Below are 14,288 nucleotides of genomic sequence, written 5' to 3' on the forward strand. Positions count from 1 at the left end.
GTAATAGGATATGTGGCATGCCTGTATTCTGTGTGTGACTGCGGCTGTATCTGCATATGGAATGCTATGTTACACTGTCAGTAATAGGATATGTTACATGCCTGTATTCTGTGTGTGACTGCGGCTGTATCTGCATACAGAATGTTATGTTACAGTGTCAGTAATAGGATATGCGGCATGTCTATATTCTGTTTGTGACTGCGGCTGTATCTGCATATAGAATGCTACGGTACAGTGTCAGTAATAGGATATGTGGCATGCCTGTATTCTGTGTGTGACTGCGGCTGTATCTGCATACAGAATGCTACGGTACAGTGTCAGTAATAGGATATGTGGCATGCCTGTATTCTGTGTGTGACTGCGGCTGTATCTGCATACAGAATGCTACGGTACAGTGTCAGTAATAGGATATGTGGCATGCCTGTATTCTGTGTGTGACTGCGGCTATATCTGCATACAGAATGCTATGTTACAGTGTCAGTAATAGGATATGTGGCATGCCTGTATTCTGTGTGTGACTGCGGCTGTATCTGCATATGGAATGCTATGTTACACTGTCAGTAATAGGATATGTTACATGCCTGTATTCTGTGTGTGACTGCGGCTGTATCTGCATACAGAATGTTATGTTACAGTGTCAGTAATAGGATATGCGGCATGTCTATATTCTGTTTGTGACTGCGGCTGTATCTGCATATAGAATGCTACGGTACAGTGTCAGTAATAGGATATGTGGCATGCCTGTATTCTGTGTGTGACTGCGGCTGTATCTGCATACAGAATGCTACGTTACAGTGTCAGTAATAGGATATGTGGCATGTCTATATTCTGTGTGTGACTGCGGCTGTATCTGCATACAGAATGCTATGTTACAGTGTCAGTAATAAGATATGTGGCATGCCTGTATTCTGCGTGTGACTGCGGCTGTATCTGCATACAGAATGCTATGTTACAGTGTCAGTAATAGGATATGTGGCATGCCTATATTCTGTGTGTGACTGCAGCTGTATCTGCATATGGAATGTTATGTTACAGTGTCAGTAATAGGATATGTGGCATGCCTATATTCTGTGTGTGACTGCGGCTATATCTGTATATGTAATGCTATGTTACAGTGTCAGTAATAGGATATGTGGCATGTCTATATTCTGTGTGTGACTGCGGCTGTATCTGCATATGGAATGCTATGTTACAGTGTCAGTAATAGGATATGTGGCATGTCTATATCCTGTGTGTGACTGCGGCTGTATCTGCATACAGAATGCTACGTTACAGTGTCAGTAATAGGATATGTGGCATGCCTGTATTCTGTGTGTGACTGCGGCTGTATCTGCATACAGAATGCTACGTTACAGTGTCAGTAATAGGATATGTGGCATGTCTATATTCTGTGTGTGACTGCGGCTGTATCTGCATACAGAATGCTATGTTACAGTGTCAGTAATAAGATATGTGGCATGCCTGTATTCTGCGTGTGACTGCGGCTGTATCTGCATACAGAATGCTATGTTACAGTGTCAGTAATAGGATATGTGGCATGCCTATATTCTGTGTGTGACTGCGGCTATATCTGTATATGTAATGCTATGTTACAGTGTCAGTAATAGGATATGTGGCATGTCTATATTCTGTGTGTGACTGCGGCTATATCTGCATATGGAATGCTATGTTACAGTGTCAGTAATAGGATATGTGGCATGCCTATATTCTGTGTGTGACTGCGGCTGTATCTGCATACAGAATGCTACGGTACAGTGTCAGTAATAGGATATGTGGCATGCCTGTATTCTGTGTGTGACTGCGGCTGTATCTGCATATGGAATGCTGTGTTACAGTGTCAGTAATATGATATGAAGCATGTCTATACAGGTTGAGTCTCCCTTATCCAAAATGCTTGGGACCAGAAGTATTTTGGATATCGGATTTTTCCGTATTTTGGAATAATTGCATACCATAATGAGATATCATGGCAATGGGACCTAAATCTAAGCACAGAATGCATTTGTTACATATACACCTTATACACACAGCCTGAAGGTCATTTTAGCCAATATTATTAATAACTTTGTGTATTAAACAAAGTGTGTCTACATTCACACAATTCATTTATGTTACATATACACCTTATACACACAGCCTGGAGGTCATTTAATACAATATTTTAATAACTTTGTGTATTAAACAAAGTTTGTGTACATTGAGCCATCAGAAAACAAAGGTTTCACTATCTCAATCTCACTCAAAAAAGTCCGTATTTCGGAATATTCCGTATTTCGGATTATTTGGATATGGGATACTCAACCTGTATTCTGTGTGTGACTGCGGCTGTATCTGCATACAGAATGTTATGTTACAGTGTCCGTAATAGGATATGAAGCATGTCTATATTCTGTTTGTGACCGCGGCTGTATCTGCATATGCAATGTTACATTAGTGTCAACACTCTCCTTCCTGTCTGTCTGCAAGGTGACGGCACTGCTGTACTACCCTGCTGGTGGCGCTGTGCGAGGTTTCACATTTGCTGTGCTGGTGGCGGAGGAGGCAGCGGCGCTGTCACTTACTACAAAGTGCACGTTGGCGGTAGTGCAGGCGGTTACTGGATGTTCATTGCTGGTGTATGCGCACGGTAGCAGCTGGGCTCTGTCTCGCCGATCCTCACTCCAGAACCTGCAGATTCCGCACGGCCTTCCCTCACAGCCAGACCTCAGCTGCAGACAGCTCTTATCTGTGAGATAAGTCTTGTTATCATGTGCTAATATACAGACGGAGCGTAGGCTGGGCTAAGGCTGATCATGGGCGCCTCTGCTGCCGCTAGGTCTGCATAGTGTGACCCTGTACCTCTGGGATCCAGAGATGGCCAATCAGACACATGGCAGCTACAGCCTCCTTTCTCCCCGGCCCAGTCTTATTACTAGAGACCTGCTGATTCCATTCCAAGCTGAGGAACCTGTAACCTAGACTGAGGTGTACGATTGCTGGGTGCGAGGGACAACATCGCCCCCTAGTGGTTGTACTCCTGTATGTTCTGCCCCGCACCCCCAACCTCCCCCGTGCGTCACCTTGAGCGCGTGGTCTGGCAGACTGGCGCAGCGACATTCTAGTGCATGGGAGATGATTGCCGGGAATGGAATAACATTTCCCATTTTTATTCCCTTGTACATTTTGGCTCCTGCTGTGGGTGTCCCAGAAACTGGACCTTTGTGGGGTCCCAGCAACAGATGCCCCAGTCATCCTTGGTCCTGTTCAGCTGCCGTGGCTCTACATGAAGTGGGGATTCTACTGTCCCTGTGCGTGTTTTCTGCCCTGTCCTGTTTGTGCCTTACCCGTAGGAGTGAGCCCCAGAACCACTTAGTCAGTGCACCGTCGGCTCCACACAGGCCAGGCGTCTGAGTACGCCTGTCCTGCGCACATGCTACATTGAGGACCCACATTACCCGGCAGCACCAACATGTGATAACTGTCCATGTGGGGAATCACCGTGTTGTGGCGCTGCCATATCTCCTGAGTGGCGGGTTATGCCCGATGCGCAGCTTCCAGCTCAGGCCTCTACCAACCCCAGACCTGGAACAGGCCGGGGACCCGGGGTCTGTAGATGAGCGCGAGACTAAAGCTCTTATATGTACTATGTGATGTAATATCCCATATCCGCCAATGACTGTCAAGGTCACGCTGCTTGGAATGAGATCTTCATCTTGTGGGAGGAGAAGAAACGGACGATTTTAATCTTATTTATTGCAATAATAGAATCTCGTTCTTATCACTTAAACCTCCTCTTATTACAGCAGAGCCCTGACCAGTGCGGAGCTCCGTGCGGGGGACGTGCGCCATGTGCCGGGGTTATAGAGGATTAGGATGGGGCGTAGGGTGAGATTGTCAGCACCAGGGTAGTTGTGTAACCAGGTATTGGCTGCTGTACGGCATGGACCGCCATGAGTGTAAATGTGCATTATATTATAGTAACAGCAGGTATTCAGGGAGTCGTGTGCATGCAGTATCCCAGAATCCCACAGGGGTCCTGCTGCACCGTGTCATATCCCGGCGTCACGTCCATGCCATAGACCTGTGTGTAATGACTGCTGGGTATAGTGATGTGTAGTCTCCTGTGTGTAATGACTGCTGGGTATAGTGATGTGTAGTCTCCTGTGTGTAATGACTGCTGGGTATAGTGATGTGTAGTCTCCTGTGTGTAATGACTGCTGGGTATAGTGATGTGTAGTCTCCTGTGTGTAATGACTGCTGGGTATAGTGATGTGTAGTCTCCTGTGTGTAATGACTGCTGGGTATAGTGATGTGTAGTCTCCTGTGTGTAATGACTGCTGGGTATAGTGATGTGTAGTCTCCTGTGTGTAATGACTGCTGGGTATAGTGACGTGTAGTCTCCTGTGTGTAATGACTGCTGGGTATAGTGATGTGTAGTCTCCTGTGTGTAATGACTGCTGGGTATAGTGATGTGTAGTCACCTGTGTGTAATGACTGCTGGGTATAGTGATGTGTAGTCACCTGTGTGTAATGACTGCTGGGTATAGTGATGTGTAGTCTCCTGTGTGTAATGACTGCTGGGTATAGTGATGTGTAGTCTCCTGTGTGTAATGACTGCTGGGTATAGTGATGTGTAGTCTCCTGTGTGTAATGACTGCTGGGTATAGTGATGTGTAGTCTCCTGTGTGTAATGACTGCTGGGTATAGTGATGTGTAGTCACCTGTGTGTAATGACTGCTGGGTATAGTGATGTGTAGTCTCCTGTGTGTAATGACTGCTGGGTATAGTGATGTGTAGTCACCTGTGTGTAATGACTACTGGATATAGTGATGTGTAGTCTCCCGTGTGTAATGACTGCTGGGTATAGTGATGTGTAGTTTCCTGGGTATAGTGATGTGTAGTCACCTGTGTGTAATGACTGCTGGATATAGTGATGTGTAGTCACCTGTGTGTAATGACTGCTGGGTATAGTGATGTGTAGTCACCTGTGTGTAATGACTGCTGGGTATAGTGATGTGTAGTCACCTGTGTGTAATGACTGCTGGGTATAGTGATGTGTAGTCACCTGTGTGTAATGACTGCTGGGTATAGTGATGTGTAGTCACCTGTGTGTAATGACTGCTGGGTATAGTGATGTGTAGTCACCTGTGTGTAATGACTGCTGGGTATAGTGATGTGTAGTCTCCTGTGTGTAATGACTGCTGGATATAGTGATGTGTAGTCTCCCGTGTGTAATGACTGCTGGGTATAGTGATGTGTAGTTTCCTGGGTATAGTGATGTGTAGTCACCTGTGTGTAACGACTGCTGGGTATAGTGATGTGTAGTCACCTGTGTGTAACGACTGCTGGGTATAGTGATGTGTAGTCTCCTGTGTGTAACGACTGCTGGGTATAGTGATGTGTAGTCACCTGTGTGTAACGACTGCTGGGTATAGTGATGTGTAGTCACCTGTGTGTAACGACTGCTGGGTATAGTTATGTGTAGTCACCTGTGTGTAATGACTGCTGGGTATAGTGATGTGTAGTCTCCTGTGTGTAATGACTGCTGGGTATAGTGATGTGTAGTCACCTGTGTGTAATGACTGCTGGGTATAGTGATGTGTAGTCACCTGTGTGTAATGACTGCTGGGTATAGTGATGTGTAGTCACCTGTGTGTAATGACTGCTGGGTATAGTGATGTGTAGTCACCTGTGTGTAATGACTGCTGGGTATAGTGATGTGTAGTCACCTGTGTGTAATGACTGCTGGGTATAGTGATGTGTAGTCACCTGTGTGTAATGACTGCTGGGTATAGTGATGTGTAGTCACCTGTGTGTAATGACTGCTGGGTATAGTGATGTGTAGTCACCTGTGTGTAATGACTGCTGGGTATAGTGATGTGTAGTCACCTGTGTGTAATGACTGCTGGATATAGTGATGTGTAGTCACCTGTGTGTAATGACTGCTGGATATAGTGATGTGTAGTCACCTGTGTGTAATGACTGCTGGGTATAGTGATGTGTAGTCTCCTGTGTGTAATGACTGCTGGGTATAGTGATGTGTAGTCTCCTGTGTGTAATGACTGCTGGGTATAGTGATGTGTAGTCTCCTGTGTGTAATGACTGCTGGGTATAGTGATGTGTAGTCTCCTGTGTGTAATGACTGCTGGATATAGTGGTGTGTAATGACTGCTGGGTATAGTGGTGTGTAATGACTGCTGGGTATAGTGATGTGTAGTCACCTGTGTGTAATGACTGCTGGGTATAGTGATGTGTAGTCACCTGTGTGTAATGACTGCTGGGTATAGTGATGTGTAGTCTCCTGTGTGTAATGACTGCTGGGTATAGTGATGTGTAGTCACCTGTGTGTAATGACTGCTGGGTATAGTGATGTGTAGTCTCCTGTGTGTAATGACTGCTGGGTATAGCGGTGTGTAATGACTGCTGGGTATAGTGATGTGTAGTCACCTGTGTGTAATGACTGCTGGGTATAGTGATGTGTAGTCTCCTGTGTGTAATGACTGCTGGATATAGTGGTGTGTAATGACTGCTGGGTATAGTGGTGTGTAATGACTGCTGGGTATAGTGATGTGTAGTCTCCTGTGTGTAATGACTGCTGGGTATAGTGATGTGTAGTCACCTGTGTGTAATGACTGCTGGGTATAGTGATGTGTAGTCACCTGTGTGTAATGACTGCTGGGTATAGTGATGTGTAGTCACCTGTGTGTAATGACTGCTGGGTATAGTGATGTGTAGTCTCCTGTGTGTAATGACTGCTGGGTATAGTGATGTGTAGTCACCTGTGTGTAATGACTGCTGGGTATAGTGATGTGTAGTCTCCTGTGTGTAATGACTGCTGGGTATAGTGATGTGTAGTCACCTGTGTGTAATGACTGCTGGGTATAGTGATGTGTAATCACCTGTGTGTAATGACTGCTGGATATAGTGATGTGTAGTCTCCCGTGTGTAATGACTGCTGGGTATAGTGATGTGTAGTTTCCTGGGTATAGTGATGTGTAGTCACCTGTGTGTAATGACTGCTGGATATAGTGATGTGTAGTCACCTGTGTGTAATGACTGCTGGATATAGTGATGTGTAGTCACCTGTGTGTAATGACTGCTGGGTATAGTGATGTGTAGTCACCTGTGTGTAATGACTGCTGGGTATAGTGATGTGTAGTCACCTGTGTGTAATGACTGCTGGGTATAGTGATGTGTAGTCACCTGTGTGTAATGACTGCTGGGTATAGTGATGTGTAGTCACCTGTGTGTAATGACTGCTGGGTATAGTGATGTGTAGTCACCTGTGTGTAATGACTGCGCTTCCTGGGTGTAGTGATGTGTAGTCTCCTGTGTGTAATGACTGCTGGATATAGTGATGTGTAGTCTCCCGTGTGTAATGACTGCTGGGTATAGTGATGTGTAGTTTCCTGGGTATAGTGATGTGTAGTCACCTGTGTGTAACGACTGCTGGGTATAGTGATGTGTAGTCACCTGTGTGTAACGACTGCTGGGTATAGTGATGTGTAGTCTCCTGTGTGTAACGACTGCTGGGTATAGTGATGTGTAGTCACCTGTGTGTAACGACTGCTGGGTATAGTGATGTGTAGTCACCTGTGTGTAACGACTGCTGGGTATAGTTATGTGTAGTCACCTGTGTGTAATGACTGCTGGGTATAGTGATGTGTAGTCTCCTGTGTGTAATGACTGCTGGGTATAGTGATGTGTAGTCACCTGTGTGTAATGACTGCTGGGTATAGTGATGTGTAGTCACCTGTGTGTAATGACTGCTGGGTATAGTGATGTGTAGTCACCTGTGTGTAATGACTGCTGGGTATAGTGATGTGTAGTCACCTGTGTGTAATGACTGCTGGGTATAGTGATGTGTAGTCACCTGTGTGTAATGACTGCTGGGTATAGTGATGTGTAGTCACCTGTGTGTAATGACTGCTGGGTATAGTGATGTGTAGTCACCTGTGTGTAATGACTGCTGGGTATAGTGATGTGTAGTCACCTGTGTGTAATGACTGCTGGATATAGTGATGTGTAGTCACCTGTGTGTAATGACTGCTGGATATAGTGATGTGTAGTCACCTGTGTGTAATGACTGCTGGGTATAGTGATGTGTAGTCTCCTGTGTGTAATGACTGCTGGGTATAGTGATGTGTAGTCTCCTGTGTGTAATGACTGCTGGGTATAGTGATGTGTAGTCTCCTGTGTGTAATGACTGCTGGGTATAGTGATGTGTAGTCTCCTGTGTGTAATGACTGCTGGATATAGTGGTGTGTAATGACTGCTGGGTATAGTGATGTGTAGTCACCTGTGTGTAATGACTGCTGGGTATAGTGATGTGTAGTCACCTGTGTGTAATGACTGCTGGGTATAGTGATGTGTAGTCACCTGTGTGTAATGACTGCTGGGTATAGTGATGTGTAGTCACCTGTGTGTAATGACTGCTGGGTATAGTGATGTGTAGTCTCCTGTGTGTAATGACTGCTGGGTATAGTGATGTGTAGTCACCTGTGTGTAATGACTGCTGGGTATAGTGATGTGTAGTCTCCTGTGTGTAATGACTGCTGGGTATAGCGGTGTGTAATGACTGCTGGGTATAGTGATGTGTAGTCTCCTGTGTGTAATGACTGCTGGATATAGTGGTGTGTAATGACTGCTGGGTATAGTGGTGTGTAATGACTGCTGGGTATAGTGATGTGTAGTCTCCTGTGTGTAATGACTGCTGGGTATAGTGATGTGTAGTCACCTGTGTGTAATGACTGCTGGGTATAGTGATGTGTAGTCACCTGTGTGTAATGACTGCTGGGTATAGTGATGTGTAGTCACCTGTGTGTAATGACTGCTGGGTATAGTGATGTGTAGTCTCCTGTGTGTAATGACTGCTGGGTATAGTGATGTGTAGTCACCTGTGTGTAATGACTGCTGGGTATAGTGATGTGTAGTCACCTGTGTGTAATGACTGCTGGGTATAGTGATGTGTAGTCTCCTGTGTGTAATGACTGCTGGGTATAGTGATGTGTAGTCTCCTGTGTGTAATGACTGCTGGGTATAGTGATGTGTAGTCTCCTGTGTGTAATGACTGCTGGGTATAGTGATGTGTAGTCACCTGTGTGTAATGACTGCTGGGTATAGTGATGTGTAGTCTCCTGTGTGTAATGACTGCTGGGTATAGTGATGTGTAGTCTCCTGTGTGTAATGACTGCTGGGTATAGTGGTGTGTAGTCACCTGTGTGTAATGACTGCTGGGTATAGTGATGTGTAGTCACCTGTGTGTAATGACTGCTGGGTATAGTGATGTGTAGTCACCTGTGTGTAATGACTGCTGCGTATAGTGATGTGTAGTCACCTGTGTGTGTGTGGCTCGCCTGTGTGTAATGCCAGTTTAGTGGTATAATAATGCGAGCGGGCAGTGATATGTATAATCTACAGTATAATGATGCGTGATCAGCAGACAGTACTGCGCTACGGAGCATGCTGGAGACACATAAACGTTAATGATGGGAATTCCCGGGACAGCTTGTTGCAGCAGTTGAGTGTGTGCAGAGCCTTTTGCCGGCTTGTGGCCAGTGCAGAGCATGTTGGTGCAGACACTCCCTGGAATAGAAGCTAGTACGGGCGGCGTGGTAAAACGACCCTTACTTTATAAATAGCGCTGCTTAAGTTTGCTATTGAAATGTGAGATCGCCGCTTGCAGGAGACGCCTTGGTTTGCCCTTTAATTCACATACCGTACAGGGCTCTGCAGATGGTGGGATTATAACCATAATAAACCCTATTCCCCTATACACTGAGGCCCCTCCGCAGGGTCCCTTACTAAGGACATATCGCCTAGTGCTGGCCGCATGTGACACAGCTGAGAGGTGTCAGCAGGTGGAGTGACCTACAGTGGCACATGAGTGAGATCCCCCGTACTGGAGGCTGCGAGGCAGCGGATCACCCTCTGTCACAGTGCTGCGTAGAGTATGTAACTGGGGCGTGCCACTCCTCATTCCTCCACTGGACAATAATGCTGCAGCTGTAACATTCTGTTATCAATCCCTACTGCTGGCCCTACAGCCTCCTCCTCATCATACACACACGACCTGCTCACGTATGTGTAGTTACAAAGGACAGGGCTGCATGTGACAGGGGCAGTGACATGATGTGAGGAGGGGAATGGAGGCAGCAGGAAGCCACAGACTGAGAGTTATATAGTGGGAGGAGCAGGGTCCCCAGCAGCACAGAGTGTATCAGGAGATGAGTGATGTGTCAGTGAGGACAGGGCTGCATGTGACAGGGGCAGTGACATGATGTGAGGAGGGGAATGGAGGCAGCAGGAAGCCATACTAGGGTATTCAATTATCCGCAAATTCGCGGCAATTTTTCGTCCGAAAATTTTTCGCGGCAATCGGCCGAAAATTGCCGCGAAAACGCTGCGTTTTTAAATTTTTCGCAAATTCACGGCAATTTTTCGCCCGGAAATTTTTCGCGCCAATCGGCCGAAAATTGCCGCGAAAACGCTCCATTTTTCGACCTATTCAATTCCGACCGGGTTTCACGTGAAAATTCTTGCAGTGAAAAGTGCAGGTGAAAATGGGGAAATCAGCCTGTACCCCAAAAAATGCTAAACTAACATAGGAAAACAGAAGAGAAGTGTGTTAGAGATCACATTAGAGAGTTTTTGGGGACTTAAATTGTGTGAAATGGCGGTTATATGCATTTTTTTTTAAATGCAAAAAAATGATAGAAAGCAAGTTTTTTTGAGCAAAATAAATGCTCTCACTAAATTTGGGGTACATGAAAATGGGTATAAGTATATATTTGGGTCATTTTAGGGTACTTTAAAAAAAAAAGTGGAAACAGACCGATTACTCCCATCTGCAAGCCTAAAAAACACCTGTCCCACTCATAAAGCACCCCAATATACCTGTCCCATACCTTGAACCCCAATTTTCATCACTTTTTACTTTTTCACCCCAAAAATGACATGCCATTATTGGCCAATTAAAAATAATTAAAAACTTCAACGTGCCTAATTAGTCATAAAGGGGGGTGTCCCAGGAGTTCTGTACCATATCCAAACATTTTTACCTTAAAATAGTGACTTTTCCCAACTTTTCACCTGCTTCAGAGAAGGTGAAGTGAAATTAGTGAAAACATGATCACCGATAAATTTTCCAGGATAATTGAATAGGCTGTAATTGCATTTCACGTGAAAAGTCCGGTTTTTCACCCGAAAACCGGACTTTTCACGTGAAAAGTCCGTTATCACTGCTAATTGAATATGGCCCTAAGACTGAGAGTTATATAGTGGGAGGAGCAGGGTCCCCAGCAGCACAGAGTATATCAGGAGATGAGTGATGTGTCAGTGAGGACAGGGCTGCATGTGACAGGGGCAGTGACATGATGTGAGGAGGGGAATAGAGGCAGCAGGAAGCCACAGACTGAGCGTTATATAGTGGGAGGAGCAGGGTCCCCAGCAGCACAGAGTATATCAGGAGATGAGTGATGTGTCAGTGAGGACAGGGCTGCATGTGACAGGGGCAGTGACAGGATGTGAGGAGGGGAATGGAGGCAGCAGGAAGCCATAGACTGAGAGTTATATAGTGGGAGGAGCAGGGTCCCCAGCAGCACAGAGTATATCAGGAGATGAGTGATGTGTCAGTGAGGACAGGGCTGCATGTGACAGGGGCAGTGACATGATGTGAGGAGGGGAATGGAGGCAGCAGGAAGCCACAGACTGAGAGTTATATAGTGGGAGGAGCAGGGTCCCCAGCAGCACAGAGTATATCAGGAGATGAGGGATGTGTTAGGACAGGGCTGCATGTGACAGGAGCAGTGACATGATGTGAGGAGGGGAATGGAGGCAGCAGGAAGCCACAGACTGAGAGTTATATAGTGGGAGGAGCAGGGTCCCCAGCAGCACAGAGTATATCAGGAGATGAGTCATGTGTCAGTGAGGACAGGGCTGCATGTGACAGGGGCAGTGACATGATGTGAGGAGGGGAATGGAGGCAGCAGGAAGCCACAGGCTGAGAGTTATATAGTGGGAGGAGCAGGGTCCCCAGCAGCACAGAGTATATCAGGAGATGAGTGATGTGTCAGTGAGGACAGGGCTGCATGTGACAGGGGCAGTGACATAATGTGAGGAGGGGAATGGAGGCAGCAGGAAGCCACAGGCTGAGAGTTATATAGTGGGAGGAGCAGGGTCCCCAGCAGCACAGAGTATATCAGGAGATGAGTGATGTGTCAGTGAGGACAGGGCTGCATGTGACAGTGACATGATGTGAGGAGGGGAATGGAGGCAGCAGGAAGCCACAGGCTGAGAGTTATATAGTGGGAGAAGCAGGGTCCCCAGCAGCACAGAGTATATCAGGAGATGAGTGATGTGTCAGTGAGGACAGGGCTGCATGTGACAGGAGCAGTGACATGATGTGAGGAGGGGAATGGAGACAGCAGGAAGCCACAGGCTGAGAGTTATATAGTGGAAGGAGCAGGGTCCCCAGCAGCACAGAGTATATCAGGAGATGAGTGATGTGTCAGTGAGGACAGGGCTGCATGTGACAGTGACATGATGTGAGGAGGGGAATGGAGGCAGCAGGAAGCCACAGGCTGAGAGTTATATAGTGGGAGGAGCAGGGTCCCCAGCAGCACAGAGTATATCAGGAGATGAGTGATGTGTCAGTGAGGACAGGGCTGCATGTGACAGTGACATGAAGTGAGGAGGGGAATGGAGGCATCAGGAAGCCACAGGCTGAGAGTTATATAGTGGGAGGAGCAGGGTCCCCAGCAGCACAGAGTATATCAGGAGATGAGTGATGTGTCCGTGAGGACAGGGCTGCATGTGACAGTGACATGATGTGAGGAGGGGAATGGAGGCAGCAGGAAGCCACAGGCTGAGAGTTATATAGTGGGAGGAGCAGGGTCCCCAGCAGCACAGAGTATATCAGGAGATGAGGGATGTGTTAGGACAGGGCTGCATGTGACAGGGGCAGTGACATGATGTGAGGAGGGGAATGGAGGCAGCAGGAAGCCACAGACTGAGAGTTATATAGTGGGAGGAGCAGGGTCCCCAGCAGCACAGAGTGTATCAGGAGATGAGGGATGTGTTAGGACAGGGCTGCATGTGACAGGGGCAGTGACATGATGTGAGGAGGGGAATGGAGGCAGCAGGAAGCCACAGAGTTATATAGTGGGAGGAGCATGGTCCCCAGCAGCACAGAGTATATCAGGAGAGATCAGGGCTGGCTCCTGTCACACAGACACTTGGCTGTCACCTGACTAGCTATAAACACAATCTTGTCATGGCGGCCTCGGTGAGACGTGTAGGCATTGCAGGTGTAGGGTCCCAGGCTCCTCCCTTTTTAGTGACATGTTGCTGACAGTTGAGCTGTGACACGGGGGGGATGTGACGTGCGGCCACCTTACACCCGCTGACTGCACAGAGCGGTCCCTGAGAAGCTGTGTACATGTAGTGTTCCATGTAATTGTTATGCAGTTAGTGAGGGTCTCTAATCTCCCACCTCCGCGCTGTCCTCCATATGTAGCCGCTTCTCTGTGACCTGCGCAGACGTTACTGTCCTATATACAGCCATGGCCCGGTGCCCAGCGAGCGGCTCCCTCTCCCCAGTGTATCTGAGGAAATGACATGAAATGTCCGAGCAGCTTTACACTGGGATAATGTCTACCTGTGCCAGGCCAATATAGAGGCTGGGCCCATCGGAGACCTCTGCTTACACTGACTGTATACAGGGTCATGTAGTGCAGAGGAGGACAGGACAGAACACCATCTCCTGCGTTATCCTATGTGTATATATAATATTTATTTTGCACATCTTGGGTTGGAGACCTGACGCTGCTGCTGGAGTCTCTGTGGGATCCTTCCTGGGCGATCTCTGTGTTTTATTGCTTGTGGCTGCTGTTCTGTGCTCAGGGCTGTGGATCTATGTACACGTGTGCTGTAGGTCAGCTCCGCTTTGCTATGTGGACGTAGTGTTATAGATTGAGCCTGTGTGTATTGGGATTAGCTCCGGTATAACGCTGTAGTTGGCGCAGTGAAAGCTGATGAGAGAATGTAGCGGTCTCCCTGTGCTGTAATCCGGTGCTGCCGCCTGCACTGAGCTCCCTGTGCTGTAATCCGGTGCTGCCGCCTGCACTGAGCTCCCTGTGCTGTAATCCGGTGCTGCCGCCTGCACTGAGCTCCCTGTGCTGTAATCCGGTGCTGCCGCCTGCACTGAGCTCCCTGTGACCGGTAACTGGCTGCTCTATCCTCGGCACTGCTGCCTTCCTGTACTGACCACGACCTGGTTGCTCCTAACACTTGGCGTTCAGTTTAGGTGA

General features: G+C 47.4%; 1 protein-coding gene across 3 annotated transcripts in view; it reads left to right on the plus strand.

Moving 5' to 3' along the window:
• Positions 1–14,288, plus strand: part of DAG1 (dystroglycan 1) — a 182,389-nt gene that overhangs the window by 152,878 nt on the left and 15,223 nt on the right. The window lies entirely within an intron of this gene.

This window comes from Pseudophryne corroboree, chromosome 9 (assembly GCF_028390025.1).
Source record: "Pseudophryne corroboree isolate aPseCor3 chromosome 9, aPseCor3.hap2, whole genome shotgun sequence".
Lineage (NCBI taxonomy): Eukaryota > Metazoa > Chordata > Amphibia > Anura > Myobatrachidae > Pseudophryne > Pseudophryne corroboree.